The sequence below is a fragment of the Mastigoproctus giganteus genome, chromosome 9 (genome assembly GCF_048544385.1).
Source record: "Mastigoproctus giganteus isolate SK-2022 chromosome 9, ASM4854438v1, whole genome shotgun sequence".
NCBI classification, from domain to species: Eukaryota; Metazoa; Arthropoda; class Arachnida; order Uropygi; family Thelyphonidae; genus Mastigoproctus; species Mastigoproctus giganteus.
This window is the reverse complement of record NC_143583.1, coordinates 9,471,050-9,489,229: the sequence shown is the minus strand read 5'-3', so window position 1 is coordinate 9,489,229 and position 18,180 is coordinate 9,471,050.

The following is an 18,180-nucleotide window of genomic DNA, read 5'->3' as shown; positions in this document are numbered from 1 at the left end:
CCAGATGGAACGTAGGTATCGCTAGAAGAGCTGTTGGTAAGCATACCAGCATATGTATATACACACTTATATATCTTCAATTTTTATTTTTTTTATTTATTATTATTTTTTTATTTTATTTTATTTTTTTAATTATTTTGTTTTATTTATTTATTTTTTATTTTTTTAATAATTTTATTTATTTTTTTATTATTATTATTATTATTTATTTTATTTTATTTTATTTTAATTTAATTTTTTTTATTTATTTATTTATTTATTTTTTTTTTTTTAGGTCCTAGCCGCCGAAATCTCAGGAAATTAAGCGGCAGGACCTGCCAGAGTAACTTAAGTCAAGTGAGTTCCTGGTCTGCCTCCACGGGGCGAAAGTGGGGCAACGTTGGGCCTCAATAGGGGTCCAGCGGCTAAATGACCAGATGAACAACGGTACACGACACCACACAAATACAATTCCCACACACTTTTAAATCTCTGGCTTTTCCAGTCAACTGGTTCACCCACAATGTAAACTACGCGGAGATGGGGGAAACCCCTGGTGCCGTTGGACCCTAAACACACTTTCACTTTCACTTTCATATGAGTTGGGCAGAACATGACGGTCGTTAGTTAAATTACTGTTTAGTTTTTGGGCCTGTGAGAGTCTTTGTTATTTCCTGGTCAGTTCTCTGGCTGGGATACGTCTTTAATAGGATGCAGCTGTGGTTGTTCACAACCACAGCTGCACCCTATTGCGCGGAGGGTCTGAGTATGTCTTTCTGCTGAGTGCATGACCGGTCCCTGCTAACGTGCTCAGTCGGAGTGTCTGCAGATCTGCCTACTAATTGTCTTGAATGGATTTGAGTGTGGGAGCCAGGCTCTATAAGGCTAGGAGGTTTTACTAGATGAGTAGTTTTTTTGTCCGTTTAAGTATTATTGATGGCTGAGATGTTAGCTTGCCATTTTGGCTCGCCAAAAAACAGAGGTCCGAGAGCATATGAGTGATATGCTTATTTTGGTTCCTCAGCGAGTAGACCTCATCTCTGAGATCCTCAATTTGGGACCTCAATTGGTAAATTAGGAGGATCAAGAAATCTGCACTCTCTGGCTGTAGAGGAGGCGTCGACACTAGTTTCGGCATTAATTCTTGGAGAATTATCTTCATCTTGGAAAGTATCTGTTGTGAGTATTGACTGGTTTGAGGTGAAGAATGCGTTAGCGTTCGAGGCACAATTTTTATCATTAATTTATTTCCGATGGAAAATTTGGTTGATTCGTGCTGCATATAACGTGGTTGGCAGTGCCATCAGGTGGTGTTCCGTTTCCCACTGCTTTATCACATGCGGCGGTCATGAGTGAAGGTTCAGGCAAACCAGTATTTCACTGAGAATATTGACTTGGATCAGTGATTGTCTCGTTGATATGGCTAGTTTCAGTCTGGGAGAGAGGAAGCTCAGATATTTCAGAGACATTTACAAGGCATTTGTCACATGTGAATATTCTCCGACATTGTTTGGACAGATGTGTGATGTCTGTTTTTACCGAGTGGGCACAAAACGTTATTTTGCATATATGACAACGAATGATTGGTTCCTTCCCGTAGTGGCAGGTTAGGCAGACGGATTGTTGCAAGTTATTCTGATTCTGTAGCATGCCTGATTTAGGGTCTTTACATCACTTCGAAGCAGTATGCAATGTTCACTTTTAAGAGTTAGTTAGTCTTTAATTCCGAGTAGTTTTTTTGCTCTGGCACTATTAAGGTTGCAGCTTTTATATTCGCGTTTCCACAGTGATGACTAAGAGAACAAGAAAGTAGATAAGAAAATACAAATTATATGCTTCTCTCCTCACACATAACTATCTAGTTGACCTTTGAATTCATTCAAACTGTCAGCCTCAACTACATGCGAGGGCAGCTTGTTCTAGAAATAAACGACTCACTGGCTAAAAGAAAACTTCCTACAGTCCAATCTAAATTTAAACTGTAATTTGAATTTCCAGAACTAAAGGCCATCCTTTAGTTCTGGAATTTTTTAAAACAGCAATTTTACTTTCTTTCAATCAGGTCACTTCTGAGGTACGTAGTTGCCAAGTTCTGCAGCCCACATAATTCGAGTCTTTCTTCATATGGTCGTCCTTCTGTCTATCTTACCACTCGAGTTGCCCTTCTTTGGACTCTTTCAAAAAACTCATTGTCTTATTTTTCAGATAATGTCCCCGTATTTGAACATAGTATTCCGTAATATGGTCTTGACAGTGGAATTATGACCTTCCTATCATACAAGATAACGTTCGATAAATGATGGATAGGCTAACTTGGGCTTTCCTGGCTGCCTGTTTACACTGTTCAGAAAGCTTCATATCTACCCGTATTGTAACGCTCAGATCCCTTTCCTCATCCACTGTTTATAATTTAGCCCCACCAAGTGTATAATGTATTTGTGGATTGCTATTTCCTAAGTGTTCAAGTCATCCTGAAGGAGCGCTGCTTGGCACTGATCATTCACGACTCTGCCAACCTTTACGTTATCTGTCTGCAAATTTTGATATACGCCTTCTGTCCTGTCGATGTCATTTATGAAAATAAGAAACAACAGTGGTTCAAGAACCGATCCTTGAGGGACCCCACTCCTGACGTTGCATCAATTTGAAGTTGTTATTAATAATAATAAGCTCACGTTAAATTAATACAATTATCATTCTGAAGAATATCGATTAATCACAACCCTCTGCCTTCTGCCCTGCAGCCACCCAGCAATTCATCTTAGAATCTTACCAGTAATACCGAGCTGTTCAAGCTTATACAGTAACCTCCCATGAGGGACCAAGTAAAATGCTTTACTAAAATCCATATAAAGTATGTCGAAATTGTTCCTTAAATCGGTCATGGATAACTCTGTCAAAATAGCCTACTAAGTTAGTTAAGTATGATTTATCCTGAACAAAGGCATGTTTTATGTCCTTCAGAATGCCATATTTATTTAAACGTCCCTGAATTTCACTCTTAATTATTGAATCTCTGAATTGCACTCTTAATCATTGCATCTAAGATTTTTCCTTCCACTGAAGTCAGACTAACGGTCTGTAGTTACCAAATTCACCCTTAGAACAGCTTTTAGGTATTGGTGATACATTGGCAGTTTTCCAATCCAAAGGAATCTCCTCTGAGTCCAAAAATGCCCTTAAATATACCCAAAAGATGGCTCTAGAAATTTGGATAATTCCAGTAAGACTATCAAATTGGAAAGGTGTTAATTCTAGTTTAAGCGAACTATAAATTCTTGTTAATTCAGTCTATGCTGCATTACATAAATAAAATACAGATTCATATGTAATAGACAATAACTGCTTCCTTCAGTCTATGATAATATATTCATCGGATAATTGAAATATTCTCCAATTAAGAAATTATTCAGTGACCTACGAAACATGACCATATAATAAGAAGCAGTATTAACGATTTGGCCAAAATTTCTTTGGTTGTAAGAGCTGAAATTTCTTGTTGAGTAGTTCAAATTCAAACAAAATATTAATTGTACTTATAAAGTAGCTAAGTAATATAGTTTATGATTATGCCGGTTACAAAAAAATTCGCTCCAGAAAAACAGACGCAATAAAACATCAAAGGAATATAGGCATTACTCATTAGTTCGTTCAGTAGTTGATAAATATCCTGTCCTTGCTTTTCCTGCTCTGAACGGATCATTTCCCTGTAGATTCGCAATTAGTGTCATTTTAAGATAACACAGTGATGTTGCGAGGCTGAGGGATGTGAGCGAAGCACATCGGTGTAATTAGAATCTACAACATCTGTCCTTCATGTATGCAAATAAGTCAACTGACTCGGATCATAAGTCCCACTTAGAATCACTTATCACTGCGACTTTAAGAAACGCAGGGCCAATTAAAAAGGTAATTAAAGCGTCACTTTAGTTACTTAAATATAAAACATAACAGGGTATGTTCCGTTTGCATGAAGGTGAGGGAGCGGTAGAGGAGGAAGTGATCATATGTTTCAATTTTAAGAGGATGATTTCTTCCAGACTTTCATCTATCTCTCTCTCTCTCTCTCTCTCTCTCTCTCTCTCTCTCTCTCTCTCTCTCTAGAAAAATTTCCCTGAAATAAAGACACGCTCAGCAGGCGGAAGTTCTTGATTATAATTCATTTTACTGTCTTTTAGATTCACAAGGAGTTGTTTGAGTAATGTGTTTAAACTAAGATGAAAAATTTCGCAGGAATCCAATTGAGCTGTTTGGTAAACATTTCACGAATGAATTTTGCTGGTTAATCGAATTTGCAAGATCAATTTATTGCACTCTTTAAGTCACTTAAAGATAAATTAAAGGCAGCTTCGTACAATTCTATGGGTAACATTAAATATACATTTTAATTGAATTTTTTCAAGCGTTTTCAAAATAATTTTGTTAAGAATTCTCCAGGAAGTGAGAAGAAACGTGTAGTTACGTGCATCTTAATTTCTAAAGGGTGTCTGTGTAGAATAAGCTCATATGCTACGTATAGAATGACTTTCTTAACACTGAATAATGAAATAAAATTAATGTACAAAAATCCGATGTAATTTTTGTATCAATTTAACTTCTCTTATTTCGGGACATTAGCGGGCAGAGTTTCTCAGGGGAATGTTAGAAATTAATTTAAATTACTCATCTTTCCAATTTGGAATTGTTCTTGTTCATTTATTTTTTACTTAATTCCCTTCATTTCAGTTTATATGCGTGTGATGCTGTGTCGTTAATGTTTCAATACCAACATTGAAACAAAAGCATGTTATGAGAGGAGGTCTGTGATAGTTGAGTATCGACTCTGTGGAGAATCCATTAAAATCCCTGCCCTAGCAGAGCAATTACAGACATCGGAAAATGCTATGACTTCTGTGTATTAGTGCCATCTGGTGTTTTACATAATCTTCTGGAATCGGAGCGAAGAACATTAGAGTAAGTGTATTTCATATTTTTTTTTTTTTTTTGTTTTAAGAAGGATTGCCTCAAGGTTTAAGTGCCTTTTTTCTTGTTGAATTTCTGCAATCTCTCACCTGAGAGGAATAAATTTATTTCAATTGCAATGAAAGTATGCTGTTGGTGTCCATTTTCACATAAACGTGCGTTTAGTTTATTAACAGTAGCAGTCTAAAATGGCTTCCATAATTTAAACCCACATGGAGAAATTTCGGAAACTACATATTGTTTGCGAAATTTATGGTTCCTCAGTGTATTCTCAGTATCTTATTTTATTTTAAAGTTAAAAAATCAAGTATTTTTAATGGTACATTTCAGTCATTGATATTTTCATGGTAGATCTGATTATTAACTCCATAATAAAATTTTAATTTACTGCACACGTGCTTGTGGGCTTCAAAGATATATAAAGATGGAAATAGTGACCTTTAAAGTTTCTTTTCAGAGTGGCAGCCACCCTTTCTAGGTTGCGCCGCTATGAATCAATGAATAATCAAAGATGCATAGTTGAATTTTTACTATCAAAAAAGGAATGGCATCTGAGTTGCAAACTTAGTTTGATCAGCGTTAGGAAACCGTGCTATGCACTTCATGTACATTTTTTTTTTTTTTTTTTTTTTTATGAAAACCCCAAACACGAAAGGTATCAAAACCTATAGTACTTAGTACCGTGCATGGGTTGAAGTATGGGGGGGGGGATACCGGAAACTTTGCTCTAGAGACTAAACATGGGTTTCACCACTTCAAGCCTCCAATAAGCAAAGTGGTGGTATTTCACCGGTTGATGAAAGTCATCTACCACCTGTGTTAAATGTCTAAGTAAAGTTTATTTGAATGCAGTATTTATGGTTATTTTTAAATAATTTATACATGTTTTCTTTCATTTATTTTTACCATTATTTTAATGCTCTGTAATAAAGATGAACTTTTATTATTTTCCATTACTTACATTATTTTCACTGCACACAATGTAAGCGCTTCTTTTTTCTGTTCTTTTTCAAGTTTACTCTCCCAAAATATTGAGATGCTACAGATATTGACAAACATTGGCAATTATGTACCGTAATTACGTCCCAACAGACAGACAAACACACACACACAAGGTAGAGAGAGAGAGAGACTGATTGGATTGATTCGTTCCCATGAAGGCGCTACAGAATAACGGTGGTAATAACAGTAATGACAGCACCTAGCCGTAAGAGGGCGTGCCGAACTCGTCAAGAAAGAAATAAGTTTACGTGGAAAGAAGCTAGAGGCTGATAACAGACTCCCAGTACCTGAGGGGTTTGCCAGATGTTTGGAGTGGGATAAACACTTCCTCTCTTCTATCTCTCTGTAGTGGCAAAGCCGCGGTGCTTATTTTTGTCTCAACCCCCTCCCCCCAGAGGCCATATCCACAGCATGTCGGAGTGGTAATTAAATAAGAGTACGAGCTTCGAGCTGCAGCGCCGACCCTCACAACACTTCGTTAGGAGCCTCGGCCACCGACTGCTGAACGACAAGGAACAATGTAGGCATGATTTCCCAGCACACCCCTCGCGCACGTGCTGCTAAGAGGTACTCAACGTAACAGGCGCGCCACCAGGGAATACTCATTACCCGACTTACTCCACTTGGCCCGATATGGACTGAAGAAAGAAAGGGGAGGGAGGAATGATGAAGTCGCACGCACCGGAGAAACGGGACTGTTCATCTTCTTCCCGCAAAACAGTTCAGTTTGGTGGATAATTGGAAAAATTGTATCAATTAACACTGAACTTGGGCTGGAAGAGCTTTTTCTCGTTTGTTTTGGTACGTGCGTCCATGTTCGTGGTCCGTGTGGCAAAAGAACAACGAATTACCACGTGGGGTGAAAAATGAAACGTGGGCCGTAGTGATGTGATTGGTTCAAATACAGATGCGAAAACTACGATGCCCACAACAGTAGGCTTTTAGCGCACACACACATCACATGATTTCACTATAGATATCATCTTGATTTGGATGACTTTACGATAAAGGAACACACAAGAGCTCAAGTAATTTAAGATTTGCTGTAATTCATTTTGGATTTAATGACAGTGATTTTAGTGCCCCTTTATTTCTCATTTTAAGAAATGAATATAATCTGTTGAAAAGAGGAAACAGTGGAAATGCCCTAAGGTTGACCTGTTACCAGCTTTCACCCCGAAGGAATGCCAGTTTTATTCGCCATTGAAAGATAATCGATCAATAAGAAACGTTTTACGAAAATTTATTTTAAATAATAACTTTCCTTCTAAAACTGCTTTTCTCTTGGAATTTCAATGCACAATCGACGCATGTGATTTCGAATTTCTTTGCCTCCCTTAACCCTTCTTTCTCCCCCACTTACCCTCCCGCCTTCCTTGGGGGGAAGTTTGATGATGAATCAACTTGGACGAGATTCTGGAGAACAGAAAGAAGGAATTGCAGGAAATCAAAATTGACGGTTAAAATTGTGCATGAGGCAGGCTCGTTCGTGCAGGATTGAACATATGCGATTTATTCGAAGAATACTGCAGAAATTTGAAAAGTGCAAAGGACAGTTATTACCTTACTGAGTATATTGAAAATGATTGATCAACAACAAAAAATCGCTTCTTCTTTTTATGAGGTGATATCATCCGATCGAAGTAATGTTTTTTGTGCACTTTCGTGAAGTGGGCCATCGAAGCAGAGGCCTGGTTATGACACCCAGTCAAGTCCCATTTCACATAAATATATAATGTTTTGTTTAGAAAAGCTTCTTCTGAATTTATGGAGCTCAAAGAGCACCCATAGCCATTCCTTAACGGGGCTCGTACCTCTCAAAGAAACGGTCTGTCCAAAAGGATAAAAATACATTCACTCTCTCAGATTTTATTTATTTCTTTCACAAACTAGTCATGAGAGATTTGGTAGCTGTTTCGTACAACTGCTTTTTATTATTATGCAACATTATGTTAACTTGACTTATATAACGTGTTTGTCGGTGGGAGCACTTGCCGCCTGATTTCATGATTTTTATCTTATTTCTTGTTTTATTATAAAGATATAAAGCACACTGTTCTATTATTATCATCTTATTATTGCCTAGAAAATATGAAGATAAAGTCAGCTTACAAGATACCAACATTCGATTTCATACAACAGAAGCTGTGTATAATAAAAACAAAGTTTGAGCAAATTTTAAAACTGTTTATTAAAAGGCAATTGTGAAGGAGAATGTTTTTATTGGCACAATCTGCAAATATATTTCGAGCTATATTTCATACTTTATTATTAACTACTGAAGTACTCTGGCTTCAAGCCAAAACTTTATACAGGTTAAATATGGAAAATATTAAAATCAAACTTAAGTATTTATTATGCGACATTTTATCACAGGATAATATAATATAATATAATATAATATAATATAATATTATATTATATAGTGCTGTTAAATTAAAGCCCTTCATATGGACAAAGATAAAACCATCCAACTAGTTTTTCTCCACCTTGTACTAATGAGGTTCTGGTTTGAATCTGCTAATGATACGAAAAATTTATTGAAGATTTTTAAGAGCAGATAATTTATCCAATATGGTCTGACGTGTAGGGTTATTTTACTTATAATTTCCGTGTCATACATACACTGGCCTTGCCATACATAAACTGGTCATATACTGGCCTTGGGAACACAAGACCTATGGTCACCTCCAGCTCTAAACCGGGTTATTCTAGAGTCTCATAGCAGAAACCCGCGTCACAAAGCGCTTCTACTGCTTTCAATTAGCATGTTTCATCTACCTGGTCGTTCTCATATATGTGTATAGCATCTATTCGCGATGTCCGTCCATCCGCACGTAATAATGCGACTCCCAGTGGACGAATTTTCATGAAATTTTTTGTTTGGGCTCTTTTAGAAAGATTTGTTGAGCTGTACCAGATATCATTACACTCGCACAAATTAAAATCCTGAAATTATTATTTCATTTTTATGCATATAACAGGCTGTTCATATACCGTACATTGAAGCTGAAGCACTAAATATTGTTTGTTCTGGTCAGATGATTGTTGGAGTGAATGGGTAATATGGCAGATCTGGACTCCAAATGTCCTTGGTTCTTGCATATGAAACTTTAGAGCGCAGCGTTTATAATATTATTCATTAAGAAATGTGAAATGCGTGTTATCCTTCAACGTTATTACAAAGATGATGGCCACTACGTTTGTTGCTGTTTGTTTATTTTATTAAATCACAAAAGACAATGCAATACTGTTGCATTTCTATTTTTACAAAAATTCAAGAGGAAATAAATAAAGTATTACAAAATTGAGTGAATATTATGTTGCGAGGTATAAGTAGTGATAAGAAACAATTACTTTCATATATAATATCAGTTAATTAATTAGTAATTAATTGGTAAAAAATAATTAGTTATTAGTTCTTCACGTATATTAATCACATGAAACAAGCCTGAAGTACAGAGCATTGTTCACATTAGCATACCTAACTTTTTGGACTCAGTGTCACCCTTGGACTTCCATTTCTCATTTTCACACGACATCCAACTATTATTCCCTTATGAAACTCTATTATATGGATTTCCTATGCTCATAATTGGACGTAAACGTTGAAATCGGGGCTAACTGATTAAAATCTGATTAAATATCGACAGTCACTGTGTTCTCCTGCTTCATCCTTGTTCCCTGATGCCTCAGATATCCCAGAGGCCTCTTCTTCCAATTCGAATGTGCTTTTATATGATGTGGCGTAGAAATATACTTTTTATATTATACCTATGAATTAGTGTTCTACCATTTGTTACGTAGTGCCCAGTTCGTATTCTATTTCTTAAGTTTTTAACAGTCTTCGCATTTACTTCTGAGCTGAGTTGGAGTTTTTACTTTCTTTTTTAAAAAGAAAGCCGATGCAACTAACGATCTTGATTGGGCTTGGTGGCTTTTTTCCCTCTATCACTGCAACCTTTTGTTGACACATTATCCTGTTTTAATTTGGCTGCCCATGAAAAAAATTATAGAATTATATTTTTGGAAGCATTAGCATTAGTAGAAGCATATGATGCCAGATAGCAAGCTTATACAGCATCAGCCAAAAAAAAAAAAAAAACTTCCTATTTCACTGATCCATTCGTTCCAAATGTGTGTATAGTTCTGCCTTGAATTTATTTAAGCTATCAACTCCCACAACAACAGATGGAAATTTGTTCCAGCAATCAACTATCCGCTGGCTAAAGGCAAATTTCTGCACATCTGTTCTACAACTGTCCTTCCTCGGTTTGAATCTACCTCATCAGGTTCGTAATCTCAGCACGAGGAAGAATCCCATCAGCCCCATTCAAGACCTTATGCATCTCAATCAGATCGCCTTGCAGGAGCCTGATCTCTAGAAGCTGCAATTTGCAGAACTTAAGCCTTCCTTCGTTCGTAAGAGCACCCCTTTGTTCCCCTCACCAGTCTTGTTGCCCTTCTCTGTACTTGTTCTAGCAACTCTACATCCTTCCTAAAATGAGGCTTTCAGACCTGCATGCAGTACTCAAGGTGTGGCCTGACCATTGCCTTATACAAGGGGATAATCAACTCCTTATCCCTGCTCGAAAAATTCCTGTATATCATTGACAAGAAGATCCCCGTGATCTTCTTTGGCAGCCTGTGTGCACTGCTCGGAAACTTCATATCTGACTGCACAATTACCCCGGGTCTCTTTCATTCTCCACTATCCTGTGTAACACCGCCCAGTTGGCATATTTCTCTGGAGTTACTGCTACTCATATGCAGTACTTTGCATTTGTCAATGTTAAACTTCCGTTGCCACTTCTCAGCCCATCTGCCCAACTTTTCTAGATCCTCTTGCTGTAACATACTGTCATTAACAATCATGCCAACCTTTGTATCATCTGCAAACTTTGACATTAAGCTTGATATACCTTCGTCAATATCATTGATAAATACAAAACAACAATGGGCCCAACACCGAACCTTTTTGGACACCACTAATAACATTAGTCCACGAAGAGCAATGTACATTGATTACGACTCTCTGTCTTCTCAGCAATTAACCTTTGGGAATAACTTAAATTTTTATATGTTAATTTAAGATGTTTATTCCTCGCTATGAGAAAACAAAGCAAGTACAATTTACTTATTTTTAACTTCGGTATGAAAAAAAAAAAAATGTCCTGATCAAAAAAAGGAAGCCGGAGTCTCGATTTCACCCGCAGGGCCTTTTACAATAATAATATGTGAAGAAATTATTTGTGATTATATTTGCGATTTGTTTGCACAATTTCAATTTTGTTAGATGATGCAATTTTTTTTTTTTTTGTCCACAACTTTATTTCACATTGGAGAAATGTCTTTTGTTCCTAATCAACTCAAGGGCAACTCGTTATGATTACAAAATCCTAAAAAAAAGCCCTGATATTTTATTTAGTATTAATTTATTATTAAATATAGGATATAGCAAATAATTAAATAAAATAAATATAATTAAATTATTTAATATAATTAAACAAGCCACTTTTCATGTGATAAAATTAGATTTAATTGTAGCAGTAAAGTGAGATTTTTTTAAACAATTTTACTGTATATTATTTAAACTAATTCAACTATATTTCTAATTCATCTATTTAATTCAGAAATTAAGCTATAATTTGGACCAGGATAAGCCTCCTCATTAATTGTAGAGCATCCTCTTTGCGATCATACTGCACGCTTGCGTAGTGTAATCGCTCACCTCTGCAGGTTATGAAGAATGAATGAATCACAAGATGTCAAAGGTCTAATTATTCAATCTCCCCGATAAAAATAGCTGGAGTTCATTCCCCTGCGCAGAAAAAAAAAATTAAATGAAGAAAATTCAGTTTCTGGTTTCCGTAAACACCGAACCTTGTTTTTCCTTCTCAAGAACGTTTTTATTTTATCTTCTCGTTTCTTATGGTAATTCCGGAATCAATGTAAGTCCATTATTTCCCTTTATGGCCATCACGAACGTAGTCTCTTCCGGAGGGTGTCTAAAATATAAATCTTTTTCCCTTCAGCGCTCTAAATTTAAATACCTTAATGAACATTTGCGTCATATGCAGCGTCCCAAGTAGCTCCTGCGAGTAATTAATTTTTCGCTTCTCCTCCTTTTATGAATTCATTTACACACTGATGGTATTGTCACGCGGGGGATGCAGGAAGGTTATCTGAAGGACGAACATGGCCCGAATCACGACCTACTTTTTTTTTGGTGACGGTTTTCTGAGTGTGTGTTTAAAGCCGCGGTGTGTCATGAACAGGCTATGAATGAGAGATCATGTGACTTTATAAGTGAACTTTCTGTGGCTAAACGCAGTGGCCGGTGCTTCGAAATTAACCCACATATCCTCCTTGAGATCGCGTGTTAATTAAAACTTGATTTCAAAAGTTAATATTCATATTCGAAGAGTACCGGAACAGGTTGAAGTGTCGGCTCCGCCGCCTCGATTAGCTTTCATTACGGCCGTCGCAAACGACCCAACGCAGTTTAAGAAATAATCTCGAATAAAACATAAGATAGATAAAAGGAAGAAAAACGTAAGAGATAGAAAGAGTTGCTGAATTTTTTTTTTTTTTTTTTATGTGAACCCCAAACACGAGAGGTATTAGAACCTATAGTACTTAGTACCGTGCTTGGGTTGGAGGTTGAGAAGACGAAAGAAGATATTTGTTGACATTGGACTTGAACTTCTGTAGATTGTAATTTTCAGGAAATACGTATGAAGGAAGGTTGTTCCAGAAAACGGCAGTTGAATGAATAAATGAGGAAGATGAAAAGTTGGTTCTGTGGGTTTGAAGTTGGACAGTAAATGGATGTTGGCTGGTGGCGGCACGTGTTCGGACTGTTTTGAAAGAGAGAGCGGGAATTATAGAAGCCAATTCAGAAGAACAGTGCCCATGGAAATATCTGTAGAAGAGGCATGCAGCAGAAACAGTACGTCTATGAGAAAGCGAGTGGAGAGACTCTGTTAAAGATGAATCATTAACTAACCTAACTGCCCTCTTCTGAATGGAATCAAGAAGCCTGAGAGAGGTTTTGGGGGCACCACCCCAAATGTGGGAACAATATTCCATGGCAGGGCGGATTTGCGATTTATACAGAGTGAGCAGCTGTTTGGAAGAAAAGTAACGCCGAGAGCGAAAGAGAAAACCAAGTTTTTTAGATGCAGAGGAAGCAATATTTGTAATGTGCTTGTGCCAAGAGAGATTAGAAGTCAGGGTAATCCCCAAAAGAGATATATCCTTTTGCCTAGAAATTGGAGTGTCACTAAAGATAAGCATAGGAGCAGAAGAATCCTTTTTGCGAGATATAAGACAAGACTGAGTTTTAGAAGGGTTGAAATCAACTAAGTTGTCTTTGCCCCACTGGAGAATTACCTGAAGATCGGCATTTAAGGAATTGGTAGCAGATTTTCGAGAAGTTGAAGCTGATTGAGCAGGGCAAGGTTTCTCAAAATGGAAAGTTGAATGCAATGTGCTATCATCGGCAAAACTATGGATAGGATTTCCAGTCAATGGAAGAAGGTCATTGATATACAAGAGGAAAAGAGTGGGGGAAAGAACTGAACCTTGGGGGACACCGGCATTAGTGGAGAAGTTAGAAGACAGAGAGCCATCTACCATCACCCTCAGTGAGCGATCAGAGAGAAAACTGGATAACCAATTACTAAAAACAGTTGGCAAACCATAAGATGGAAGCTTGTTTAGAAGACCTTTATGCCAAACACGATCGAAAGCCTTTGAGATGTCAAGAGCAACTGCTTGTGTTTCACCGAACCTTTCCATTGAAATAGTCCATAAATGGGTAACATAAGCCAGAATATCACCAGTGGATCGACACCGACGGAATCCATACTGGCGATCGTTGATCAGACGGAAGGTTTCTAGGTAGTTTAAGAGTTGGCGGTTAATTGATTTCTCCATTACTTTAGAAAGAGTAGAAGTAATTGCAATGGGACGATAATTGGATGGGAGGGATTTGTCACCCTTTTTAGGAACTGGCTGGATATGAGCAAATTTCCAAGCAGAAGGAAAAACACCTTTGGAATAAGAAAGTGAAAAAAGGCGGCAAAGAATAGGAGTAAGTTCAGGAGCACAGATTTTGAGAACAAGTGGAGAAATACCATCAGGACCTGGAGCTTTCTTAGCATCAAGATTCATCAAACTCCTTCTGATATCCTTTTGACGGAAGACCACAGGAGGCATTGAATGGACCGTGTTGGGAATGGTGGGAGGTGTTTTACCAGGTTCATTAATACATGAGCTGGAAGAAAAATGGGATGCTAGCAGGTCAGCTTTATCCTTGGCTGAAGTGACAACAGAACCATCTGGTTTGGACAGAGGTGGAAGCAGAGATGAGCAAAAGTTGCGGCCAATAGCTTTGGCAAGAGACCAGAATGCTCGGCTACCATTAGGGCAAGAAGCAAGTTTTCTACTCTTAGCCTGTTCAAACTCTAGTTTGGACTGATTAATAACTGCTTTACAATTGTTGCGAGCTTTGGTGTAGGCAGAAAATGAAACTGAAGAATTAGAAACAAGCCAATTACGATATGCAACATTCTTCTCTTGAACAGCCTTAGCACATTTATTGGAAAACCAAGGTTTAGATAAAGGACGAGATTTTAAAGTGGAGTGTGGGATAAAGGATTCCATTCCTGCAAGAATAATTTCACTGACACGATCTGAGCAAACGTTGACATCAGGAGTTTTGAAACAGTAATCCGACCAAGGAAAAGAAGAAAAGAAGTCTCGCAGGTCATCCCATTTTGCATTCTTGTAATGCCAAACAACACGAGGTTGGGAATAGCCATGAGATAAAGGTTCCATTGGAGAAGAGACAATCACCAAGTTGTGATCTGAAGTGCCTAAAGGACCTCTCACTTCGACCGTGTACTTAGAAGGGTTGTTTGTGAGAAAAAGATCAAGCGTATTGGCTGTATGATTAGGATTGTCCGGTATTCTTGTAGGTAAATGAACAATCTGTGCTAGGTCATTAGTAATTGCAAAAGCCTCAGCATCTCGACCTGCTGGGTCGGTGTGACTAGAAAACGGAAGCCAGCTGGAGTTGTGAACATTAAAATCACCAAGGAAAATTACCTCACTGTTAGGAAAGTTGGACTGGAGAAAGTCAAGTTGCAACGAGAGGAAGTCAAAGAGCTCCAAGTGATTAGTGGAGTTGGGAGAACGGTAGAGACAACAGATGAATTTGACACAATGAGGTAGAGAGATTTTAAGCCAGAGAAGATCAAAGAGAGGAGATTCCAAATTGCCAAGTCTCTGACAGGGAATATCAGAACGGACATATGCACAAGTACCACCTTTGAGGCGAAAGGAATCATACAGCGAATAATTTGGGCATCTGAGATGAACAGTAGTTGAATCAACCGCTAACTGAGATTCTGTCAGAAAAAGTACATGGGGTTTGGCAGACTGCAAGTGGAAATGGACATCGTTGAGATTAGAATTGAGACCACGTATATTTGTGAAATGAATTAGGAAATCCTTGGGAGGTTTAGATCTTTTCGCAGATAAGCTTGTTCTATTAGTTTGACAATTCATGGTGTATTGTATTCAATAGTAAGAAAAAGTGGGTGGGACATGCTGTATGAAGTAATGAAATTTTTGGATATGGCGTACATGTGGGAAGAATATACCCAGATCCTTGACATAACGTGGCCTCGACAATGCTCCCCGCATACACACTACTCGGACTCCCTCCAGTCACTATCTGGCAGAGTAGAGGTAGCAAGATTATACACTAGCTGATCCGGAAGCCTCCTAGAGAGTTACCAATAGGTTCGGTCCGGTGTACTAACTAGCGGCCGGCCTTCGAAAACCGTTTTAGAGCTGTACCCTCGAAATGTAAGGAATATTGGATCTCGCCACAATGTTCATCATAACCTCAAAAGTCATCAATCATACTGCATGATGGAAGAGATAGGGAAGGGTTGACCGGAACTTAGCTCTAGAGACTACACATGGGTTCCACCACTTCAAGCCTCCAATAAGCAAAGTGGTGGTATTTCACCGGGGGTCCGCGGCCCCTACCAACATCAAGCGCGTGTACTCCGCCGAATACTGGCTCCTTCGTTGGATCACGCAAAAACATCGTCGTCCACCCCAGCAAAGGACAACTGCGATGGCGACGTCACTTCACTTTGCCCGACTTCCAGATCTTGTATTTGAAAAACGCCTTGTTCTCACTGTCAAGATGACAACCGGAATGGTCTCGGAGCCAAGCATCTGGGAAATGTGTGGCTGGAGGATCCCTCTACCCGGACTGAGGTCAGCTCCCACGCTCACAGCTCACTACAACAGACTATCACTCAGTGACCGCTTTCTCCCAAGGGAGATGCTCCCCACAATCCTTTCAATTGACGGCGACCTCTGTAGGTTTGTGAAGGATCGGAGGTACCGAAGAGAGATCCTTAAGAGCCTGACCTTGGCCAGGCAAAGTGCACATTGATAAGGGCAGCATAATAATGCCCAATATATTGTAAATAATGTTCAAAGGACGATGTCTTTATGAATATGTTGTAAATAAAGTCAATATCTTTATGAATATAAATATTAATATAACATAATGTAAATCTGAATATCTTTTTATTTCATTGTAAATATTGTGAAATGCATAATATCCTGTAAATAATCTGACACTGATTCTATTTTATTGTTGGCTCTGGAGGATGAGCCCGAACTTCGATGTGGGCCCCGTCTCCCCATGGCTATTATTGTACACCATCCAATGTAAAACCCCTGGCATTGCTGCTGTGAAGGGTCTATTGTATATACCACGTTTGTATACAATAAAGATTATATATATATATACCACCTAGTACTGCCTGGTAACATAGAGGGGCGGCATTCCTCCGTGTGGTGTGGGCGCCACACCTCGACCCCTGCTTACGTTGGTTCACACCTGGGTGGTCACCCACCATGTGCTTGTGCATGGAGGTTATACCCAGGATTACTAACAGTCCCACCATCGTGAAGGTGCAAGCAGAGGATTTGGTTGTCACAGACCGTCCGGACGTCGCCGAAATTGGGTCCACTTGACTTGAGTGTCACCCGAATATCAGTTCCATCAGCGTTTTAGACTCCCAGGTAGCAAGTACAGCTTGTCTGGCATATCTGAGAGAATGTCTGTGACAACCTCAAGGACCAATTAAACTCTAATGCCATTTTATATTCTCGGAATCAATTTTGGATGTCCAAACTAAAAAAAAAATAACTGTTCGACCCTGTACTAAACCCAGGTACAATTCAACCACATAATTAAACTCGGATGTAATTTTATATTCTCGGAATTATTCTCTCATAAAATTAACTCGACTGTTGAAAAATTCTCTCCTTCCTTTTTTTTTTTCTTTTTGTGTTTCGGGAATTTCTGAACAGGCCAAAATGAAGTAACGGAGCGGATTTTTTTATGTATAGGCCAAGTAAATAAATAATAAAACAAAATATCACACTATTCCCATTTCCACAAAGTAACGATTGGATTCCACTTCAAACTCACTGCCTCTGCCCAGTTGAAAGGCAGCCTTATCCTGTGTTCGACAACCCGCTCCCATTGGTGACCGTCATGAGATCCGGTCTCCTGTTATTCCCTCAGTCCTTTATTTTTGCCCCTTGGTTCTTGCTAACCTAGGAGGGAAAACAATTCTTCCTCATTCATTTTACACAAACCCTCCAGCGCCTTATATACCTTATACAGTGTTCTTATACAGTGTTCTTGAATGTTCTCAAGATCACATCTCCGATTAGACGTCTAGTTGTCAAACTTTGCAGACCACACCTTCTAAACCGTTCTTCATATATACCTCAATTTGCTCCCGTCAATAATCTGGTCGCCCTTCTTTGAACCCTCTCCGAATGCATGATAGATCGCCCTGTCCTGCCTTCCTAGCTGCCCTGTTTACACTGCTTGGAAAGAGTTTCATGTAAGGTCGATCGTAATTCCTAAGATATTTTCGTCTTGAACCACTTTTAGAAAATCTACTCCTAACTTATACTTAACTGGATTTCAGTTACCCAGATGTATAACTGTATATTTAGAGCATTAAACTTTAGTTTCCATTTTGGAACTGATCAAGCCATTTTTAAGCAACGTGGACTGACTCAAATTGTCAACTGTCCTTCCCACCTTCAAATAATCAGAGTAAAATTTTGACAACGTCCCACGGATACCCTCGACAATATCATTTTTATAAACTACGAATA